This window comes from Martes martes (assembly GCF_963455335.1).
Source record: "Martes martes genome assembly, chromosome: 17".
In the NCBI taxonomy this organism is placed as follows: Eukaryota; Metazoa; Chordata; class Mammalia; order Carnivora; family Mustelidae; genus Martes; species Martes martes.
In genome coordinates, this window is record NC_137905.1 from 35108955 (window position 1) to 35118247 (window position 9293).

The 9293-nt window shown below is 34.0% G+C and overlaps 1 protein-coding gene across 1 annotated transcript in view; it reads left to right on the forward strand.

Annotated features, from left to right (window-relative positions):
* The window catches only part of ITFG1 (integrin alpha FG-GAP repeat containing 1), a 316107-nt gene that overhangs the window by 48883 nt on the left and 257931 nt on the right, over positions 1-9293 (forward strand). The gene's annotated exons all lie outside the window — the stretch shown is intronic.

A 9293-nucleotide genomic window follows, 5' to 3' on the forward strand; every position in this document is an offset into this window, starting at 1 on the left:
TGAACTGCCAAAGAATTACAAGATTTTATTTATTCTTTTCTTAGTAATCATATCCTACTAAATTGAATGTTAAAACCAAAATGTTAAAATAAGGAAGTCAGTGATATTAGATACACTTTAAAAGTACTGGACATAGAGGTGCCTGGGTGGCCTAGTTGGTTAAGGGTCTGCCTTAGGCTCAGATCATGATCCCAGGGTCCTGGGATTGAGCCCACTTTGGGCTCCCTGCACAGTGGGGAGCCTGTTTCCCCCCTGCCCTTCCCCCCTGTTCTCTCTCTCTCAAATAAATAAAATCTTTAAAAAAAAAATACTGGATATAATAAATAAACCTTTAGTTGCTTTTGTTGTTTGTTAACCACATCAAAATTTGGATTCTCCACTTACAAATTCATGATAATTTAGATACCTGTTGCCTGATGTTTCTTTCCCTTTCCACTTAAAAATTATTGACTAATAAATGCTATAAATTTAACAGTAAGAAAAATGTTTAGCTTATAATTTAAATTTTTCAGAGGCTTTTTACAACTTTTTACTATGAACAATTCTAACATAGAAAAGTAGAATAATATGATACACTATTCTACTTTTAATTATCACTTAGCTTTAACAATTATCAGCATATGGCCCATCTTATTTCATTGGTACAACCATCAACAAGCCCCTCCTGCCCCAGATAATTTGAAATCCCAAACATTGTATCATTTCATTTATGAATATTTTAATCTGTATCTCTAAGTGATAAGGAATTTTTTATTTTTAACATCCAAAAGATCATTTTCATATCTAAAAAAAATTTGACAATAGTTTATTAATATCATCAAATATTTATTCACTATTGAAAATGTCCCACTTATCTCCTAAATGTTTTTATCAAATCAAAAGCTAAACAAGGTACATAGGTATATTAAAAAAAAAAAAACATTATCTGGTAGCACCTGGGTGGCTTAGTCAGTTAAGCTTTCGCCTTCTCCTCAGGTCATGATCTCGGGGTCCCAGGATCAAACCACATCTCGCATCTGGCTCCCTACTCAGCAGAGAGCCTGCTTCTTCCTCTCCCTCTGCCCTTTCCCCGCCTCTTCTCCACCCCCCACCCTGCTCTCATACACATGCTTGCTCACTCTGTATCTCAAATAAGTAAAAATCTTTGAAAAAAATAAAAATAAAAAAACATTTTTGTGTTACAGAATGTCTCAAACTCTGGATTTTGCCATTTCTACCCTCATGGTGTTAGCATGTGACTCTGTCCCCTGTATTTCTTTTAAACCAGTAGTTAAATTTGAAACCTTGATCAGAATGAGACTTCTTTTTTTTTTTTTTTTTTGGTCAAGAATACTTCCTAGATATTGCTATTTGTTTCAGCTCATTAGGAGACATGTGATTTAAATTCTGTCTGTTTGGTGGTGTTAAGATTGATCAGTAGTTTCGGATTTCCTCAGCATGGACCATTCATTGTAATGCTGTCCTAATGATTTTAGCTGTTATTGATATTTATGAGCATGTCCAGTATTTCAATAGGAGTTCCAAAATTGTGGCACCCTAAATCTGTCATTCATCTGTATGTATTATTATCTGGAATTTTCTATCTAATAAAAAAGACAACTTCCATCATTATCTCTTTAGTTACCTGAAGTACAGCTCAGACAGGCAGGTTAAGTGCTGGATTTTTGTTCCTCCTCCCTAATTTTTTTCCAATTATTTTTAATGTGGTCAAATACTTCTAAAATTTGCCGTCTTAAATCTTGCCATTTGAGACGAGGTGGATGGAACAGGGGGTATTATGCTAAGTGAAATAAGTCAATCAGAGAAAGACAGATATCATATGATCTCACTGATATGAGGAATTTGAGAAACAAGACAGAGGACATAGGGGAAGGGAGGGAAAAATGAAATAAGAGGAAAACAGAGAGGGAGACAAACCATAGAAGACTCTTAATCTCAGGAAAAAACTGAGGGTTGCTGGAGAGGAGTGGGGTGGGAGGGATGGGGTGACTGAGTTGTGGACATTGGGGAGAATATGTGCTATGATGAGTGCTGTGAATTATGTAAGACTGATGAGTCACAGACCTGTACCCCTGAAACAAATAATACATTATATGTTAATAAAAAAAGAAGTGAAGAATAAATATAAAATACATGTATATATGTATATCAAATAAGTTACCAGGTTATTAGATTCAGACTTTGAACTTAGACTCATTAACTATAAAATAATATATTTTGATTTTCAAATGAAGAAAGCCATAGTAAATGAAAAAAAGACTTGCCATCTTAACCATTTTTAAGTGTATAATTTGGTCGTTTTAAATACACTCATAATGTTGACCTACCAGGTAACTCATTTCATTTTATAAAACTAAAACTGTACACCAATTACTAACTCCTCATTCCCTTTCCCCACCCTCTAGCAACCTCTATTCTATGTTCTGGCTCTGATTTTGACTACTCTGAGTACTTCAAATAAGTGAAATCATGACAGTATTTGTTATTTTGTGACTGACTTATTCACTTAGCATAATGTCCTCAGAGTTCATCCATGTTATAACATATGTCACAGTTTCCTTCCTCTGTATCCCACATTTTGTTTATCCATTCATCTATTCAAGGACACTTAGGTTACTTCCACATTTTAGCTGTTGTGAGTAATACTGCTGTGGACATGGATGCACAAACGTCTCTTAGAAATTCTGCTTTCAGTTTTTTTGGAAGTGGAATTTCAGTCCGATATGGTAATTCTTTTTTTTTTTTAATATGTTGAGGATATTATATTATATTATATTATAGCATATATTATATTATATTATATTATATTATATTAGAGCAGCTACACCATTTTGCATTCCCACCAGCAGTGCACAAGAGTTCTCCACGTACTTGCCATTTGTTATATTCTGTTTGTTTTGGGGTTTTTTTTATACTAACCCTTCTAATAGGTGTAAGGTGGTATCTCTTATAGTTTTGATTTGCATTTCCCTAATGATAAATAATGTTGAACATCTTGGAACGCCTGGATGGCTCAGGCAGTTAAGGGTCTGACTCTTGGTTTTGCCTCAGGTTATGGTCTTAGGGTCTTGGGATTGAACCCTGCGTTGGGCTTCACACTCTGTGGGGAGTCTGCTCAAGGATTCTCTTTCTCTCTCCCTTACCCTTTCTTTCAAATAAATGTTAAAAAAAAAAAAAAAGTTGAACATCTTTTGTGTTTATTGGCTATGTGCATATCTCCTTGGTAAGAATGTTTATTCAAGTCCTTTGCCCATTTTTTAATTGGATTTTTTTTTTTTTTTGGTGGTGTTGAGTTTGAGTTATTCTCTATTCAGAATATTCCTCATCAGTGATAAGATTTGCAAATATTCTCTCATTTTGAGGATGCTTTTTTACTCTGTTGACAGTGTTTCTGGATGCAGCAGTTTTTAAAAAATTTTAAGCCCATTTTTTTCTTGTTTCTTGTTGCCTGTGCCTTTGGTGTCTACCCAAGAAATTATTGCCGAGTCCAGTGTCATGAAGCTTTTGCCCTATGTTTTCTCAGAAGAGTTTTATACTTACATACTTTTGTCCCTTTAGGGCTTTGATCTGTTTTGTGTTAACTTTTGTATACTGTGTTAGATAAGAGCCTAGCCTCATTCTTTTGCATTGGTACCTGGTTTTTTTCCAGCACCATTCATTGAAAAAACTTGTCATTTCCCCACTAAATGGTCTTGGCACCCTTGTCAAAAGTCATTTGACAATATATAGGAGGATTTATTTCTGGGCTCTGTATCCTATACATTTGTCTTTAAGCCAAAAATACCACACTGTTTTGATTATCATAACTGTTCAGTAAATTTTGAAATTAAACTGTGACTTTTTTAACTTTGTTCTTTTTCAAAATTGTTTTGGCTATTTGGGGTCCTTTGAGATTCCTTATGAATTTTAGGATGGATTTTTCTGTTCCTGCAAAAAATGCCCTTAGGACTTTGATAAGGATTGTTCTGAATCTGTGGATCACTGTGGGTAATATTGACATCTTAATAATATTGTCTTCCAGTCAATGAACGTGGAATATGTTTCCATTGCTTTATGTCTTTTAATGATTTCTTTTGGCAATGTTTTTTAGTTTTCACTTTACATGTCTTTCACCTCCTCGGTTAATTCCATTCTATTGTTAATGAAGTTGTTTCTTAATTTCCTTTTTAGATTTTTCATTGTCAGTGTGTAGAAATGCAATCAATTTCTGTGTGTTAATTTTGCGTCCTGCTATTTTGCTAAGTTCATTTATTCTGACAGCTTTTTGTGGAATTTTTAGGGTTTTCTACAAATAAACTCATATTGCCAATATGCAGAGATCATTTTGCTTCCTCCTCTCTAATTGTTTACCTTATATTTCTTTCTGTTCTTCATCCCATTTTTACCAGTAAAGAAAATCTCTTTGAGTAATCTTTCTAAAGTTAACTTAAAATATATGGGGAAATATTAAAAATTGTCATTATTAGTATTGTGTTTTTCAAAACATCATTTCTGCTGCTAAAATCATTTCAGCAAAGTTATTGAATACCTGCTCCATGCAAAGCCCTCTGCTCTTTGTTATGTGAAATACAAGGATGAGAAGAAATGCTTGCAGTCCTCAAAGAGCATTTAGTTTTCTGGGAGAGTCTACCAGTCTAGCCATGTTATGTGGCAGAATAAATAATTACTTATTACTTTTTATATATAAATGTATAAGTATATAAATATATATAAAGTAATTATATATTAATTACAAACTGCTGTATAATAACAAGAGAGATAGTAGGAAGAGACAGACAGCCCCACTGTTCTTAGCCTAGAGTCCTACACAGTTGAGCTAAGAATTTGGCCATTGAAAAAATGCGTTATATGCTTCTCATTATCCATCATATGCTCTATACTCATTCTTTAGAAAATATAAAGCTTTTCTAAACAATTAGTTCTAGAAGAAATTCTTGTTATAAGTGGGACTTCCTATGGGAGACAAGATATAATGTAGTAATTGAGTTGCCCATAACAAATATTTTAAACGTTTTTATTAGATTTTTTTATAATTACCTAAACTGTGGCTTTTAATGACTTTTATCCATTGTGTGGTTGTAACATAGCTTATTTAATCCTTTTTTTGGACAGTAGTTTCTTGTTTTTATTTCATTTCTTATTCTAAATAGAGCTCTGGTGACTTATTTTATGTACATCTCTGAAAAGTTCCTTAAGGAGAGGTCCTGGAAGTAAAATAACCTGGTTAAACAAGTGTGAAGATTTTTAAGGTAAAACATAGCCACATTGCCCTTCAGAAACCTAAGAGAGTGCTTCTTTCTCCCACCTTTTCCAAAACTTGAGTATTACTTTTTAAGTTTATTACTATTTTGATAAGTGAAAAAAATTTCATTATACCTTTAACATCCATTTCTCAAATTAGTATGAAATCGAATTTTTTTCATATGTTTCATATGTGTATTTCCTTATGTATTGCTGACAGTTGCCTGTTATTTAAGGCTCTCTTGAAAAGTGAAAACTAAAAATGACATGAAACTAAATGAAAATTAAAACCAAACATGAAGGGGCACCTGGGTGGCTCAATCAGTTAGGTCTCTGCCATCGGCTCAGGTCATGATCTTGGAGCCCTGAAATAGAGCTCCGCATCAGGCTCCCTGCTTAAGGGAGAGTCGGCGTCTCCCTCTGCCTCTGGCCCTTTCCCTGTTCATGCTCTCTCTGTATCTCTCTCAAATAAAATAAATAAAATCTTAAAAAAAAAACAAACTGAAATTAAACATGAAATCTTGAGGCATCTGGGTGGCCCAGTCAGTTAAGCATCTGACTTTTGATTTCTGCTCAGGTCATGATCTCAGTGTCATGAGATCAAACCCCACATCAGGCTCTACACTTGGCATGGATCCTACTTAAGACTGTCTCTTTCCCTTTCCCCCACTCCCACTCATACTCTCTCTCTCTAAAAGAAAAAAAAAAAAAAACTAAACATGAAAACTAAAAACATAACATTAAAACGTAATTTAGTGAAAGCAGTTCTGTAGGGAAGCAAGTCAGTAGAACCCACAATCTGGCCCAGAGCAAGGACAGGTCCTTGGAATGTTAAGAGAGGTGAAATGGTCCACATGTCCCAAGTCATTCACCTGTAAATATCTTCTTTCTCAACTGATTTTTGATACAGGTTCTATTTTATAGCAAGAACCTGGATTTTGGTATTTATTTTCATTTTTGAAAGCAGGTATCTTTTCCTTAGTCACCTAAGTGGGGACAAGATGGGTTTTCTTCTGTAGGAATAAAAGAATGTAATAGAGTCTTCTCCAAGTGATGTGTAGTCATTTCTGCTATATATGGAGGAGTGGACTAAGATTCTAAGATTATTTTCTTCAGGTGGATTATTGAAGAAAATGAGATGATCAGAATAATGTATTAAGAAATACAGAATATTTGGGGGTAGTAAAGAACTGAAAATCTTGAAGACTATTTAGAAAATGGTAGCATACATGAGTCAGTTTCCACTGATTGTAGAAGTCCTTTGATTGATAGAATAACACAGTTTTAAGGCAGAGGAGAGAATTTAGGAAGATTTGATATGGGAGAATTTGAGTTTAGACAAAAAGTATTTGAGACTGCGGTGGGTGGCGGAACATACATGCAAGCAATCATTGTCAATTTTACCCTAGAACCTGAGAATACAGTTCAAGGTCAGAACCTTAATTTGGGTCTTCTGCATTGTTGAGACTATGGAAATGGCTGAGCTCTAAAAAAGTGAGCTTTGATTGGTAAGAACAGAGGGCTATGAATCCAGTATTCTTTTTGTTTGATCAGTTATTTATGTGTACATTTATATATTTTTAAAATTATTTAAAAGTAATGTGATTATAGTAAGAAACTCAAACAGTTCAAAGAAAGGCAACCACTATTTTCAGTTTCCTCTGCCCTTCCTGAAATGTTCTGCACACATACACACTTTCCCTTTTTACCCAAATGGAAGTAAATTTTGTGTATAATTGTGAATCTATCTTAATTCAGATATATTAACATATAAGCAACATATAGATCTACCTGGGTTTTTTTAAATGACTTACCAGGTCTTCCATTATATAGAGATACTATAATTTGACTAAATATCTGTCTCTTGATGGACATTTGTATGCTTCTCCTTTTTTTTTTTTTTTGCAACAGTACTCCATTAAAGATTTTCGTTCATACATCTCTGTATTTGCATGCAAACATGGGAATATCACATATTCCCAGCACTTTAATTAAGGTTGTACATGTGCTTTTCTTTCCCTTAACTGTCTTTTATCAGAGAATATTTTAAATATGTGGAAGAGAATAAAGGATAAGCTAGAGTGAATATAGAAAACTTTTATTATTAATTCTCATAAATATTGCAGTTTCCCTTCAGAGGCTGTACTGCAATCCCATGAAAAGTACATGAAAGTGCTCATTCTAGCCAACATTGGATATTTGCTATCTTTTATTTTCTGAAGTGTATATGTATTAATTATGGATTATTTTAGGCATACAGAAAAAGTGGACATGACATTTGTTGTTTTAAATGTTCACATTTTTTGCTAGTCTAACAGATATAAAATCATACTTTGTTTTGATTTGCATTTCTTGAAATGTTATTAATGTTAAACAGCTTTTCATATAGTTATTAGCCATTTGTGATTCTTTCTCTTGGAATTGTCTGTTTATATACTTTGTCCCTTTTTTTGTTTGAGTTTTTTATTTTAAAATTTATAAAAGTTCTTTTTTCTGGTATCTTTTTAAATTATTTAAATTCAGTTTAGTTAATATATACTGTATTATTATTTGCTGAGGTAGAATTTAGTAGTTCATCAGTTGCATATAACACCCAGTGCTCATTTCATCAAATGCCCTCCTTAATGCCCACCACCCAGTTACCTTAATCCCCTCCAGCAACCCTCAGTTTTCTAGAGTTTAGCATCTCTTATGGTTTGCCTCCCTCTCTATTTTCATCTTATTTTATTTTTCCTTCCCTTTCCCTGTATTCATCTGTTTTATTTCTTAAGTTCCACATATGAATGAAATCATATGGTATTTGTGTTTCTCTGGCGGACTTATTTAGCTTAGCATAATACCCTGTAGTTCCATCCACATAAAAGATCTTTTACCTTAAGGAAACTATTTTTACTTTGTGATACATCCTATACATATCTCCAGCTTGCGTTTGTATAACTTTTTACTTTGTACTTAGCATTTTTTGGACGTATGGAATTGTTAAATGTTTACTAATCACATTTTTCTTTCATGGTTTTTAAGTTTTCTGTCATACTTGGAAAATGCCATTTGTGTGTAAGATTTTTTAAAACAAGTTTTTAAAATATTTTTGGTGCTTTTTAATCTTTTAGTTGCATTTTCTTGTTGATAATTTTGTTATGTCTTTAGTTTTAGTTGATAGTTTTGTTATATCTTTATTAATGGCGCCGGAGGATTCCTTTTTCAGCAGCGCAGGCTTCCTTCTATTTCTTGCCCGTAATTCCAGTACTTAAATGTTTATCTGTGTCCTCCCTTATAGAGCATGTGGGTTATCTTTTCCTTCCTATAGATTTGCAAATAAAGAAACAGTCCCAATCATTGGTCATTTAAACAGAGAATTTATTATATTTGAATAAAAGATGACTCACTTTAAAAAGAGCATCATAGGGACTCCTGGGTGGCTCAGTTGGTTAAGCTGCTGCCTTCGGCTCAGGCCATGATCCCAGAGTCCTGGGATCGAGTCCCACATCGGGCTCCTTGCTCGGCAGGGAGCCTGCTTCCTCCTCTCTCTCTGCCTGCCTCTCTGCCTGCTTGTGTGTACTCTCTCTCTGACAAATAAATAAAATCTTTAAAAAAAAAAAAGTATCATAAATAGTGCCATTGAAATTGTAACAGATTACAACATAGGTATACATGAGAAAGAGCCTATTTGTTTTCTAAAATCAAGGCTCTAAAATCTATTGCCTTGGACACATATGGGAGAAAGGAAATTTAAACTTCTCAAAATTATCTTGGGCTCTTTAGGGTTTTAATTTTTCAGTTAAATTTTCAGTTTTTCTAGGTCTTACCCTATTTTTCCTTCTAGCATGAGTGGCAACTGGGTAAGCCTAAGGATAGGTTCATAAGTCCTCAAAGAATTGGAAGGAGAGATCTTTGTGTCTGCCCTGAAGTCCTTATACCACCACACTGATGACCCTTATACACTATGTACCCTGCTGGCATTTGCTGCTGAAGTAGGCAGCTGGGGAACTCCTTCCTGATCTTTTCTGACTCAGTCAGAGCCTCATAGTCTGCCCACCTAACTTAATTCTGCC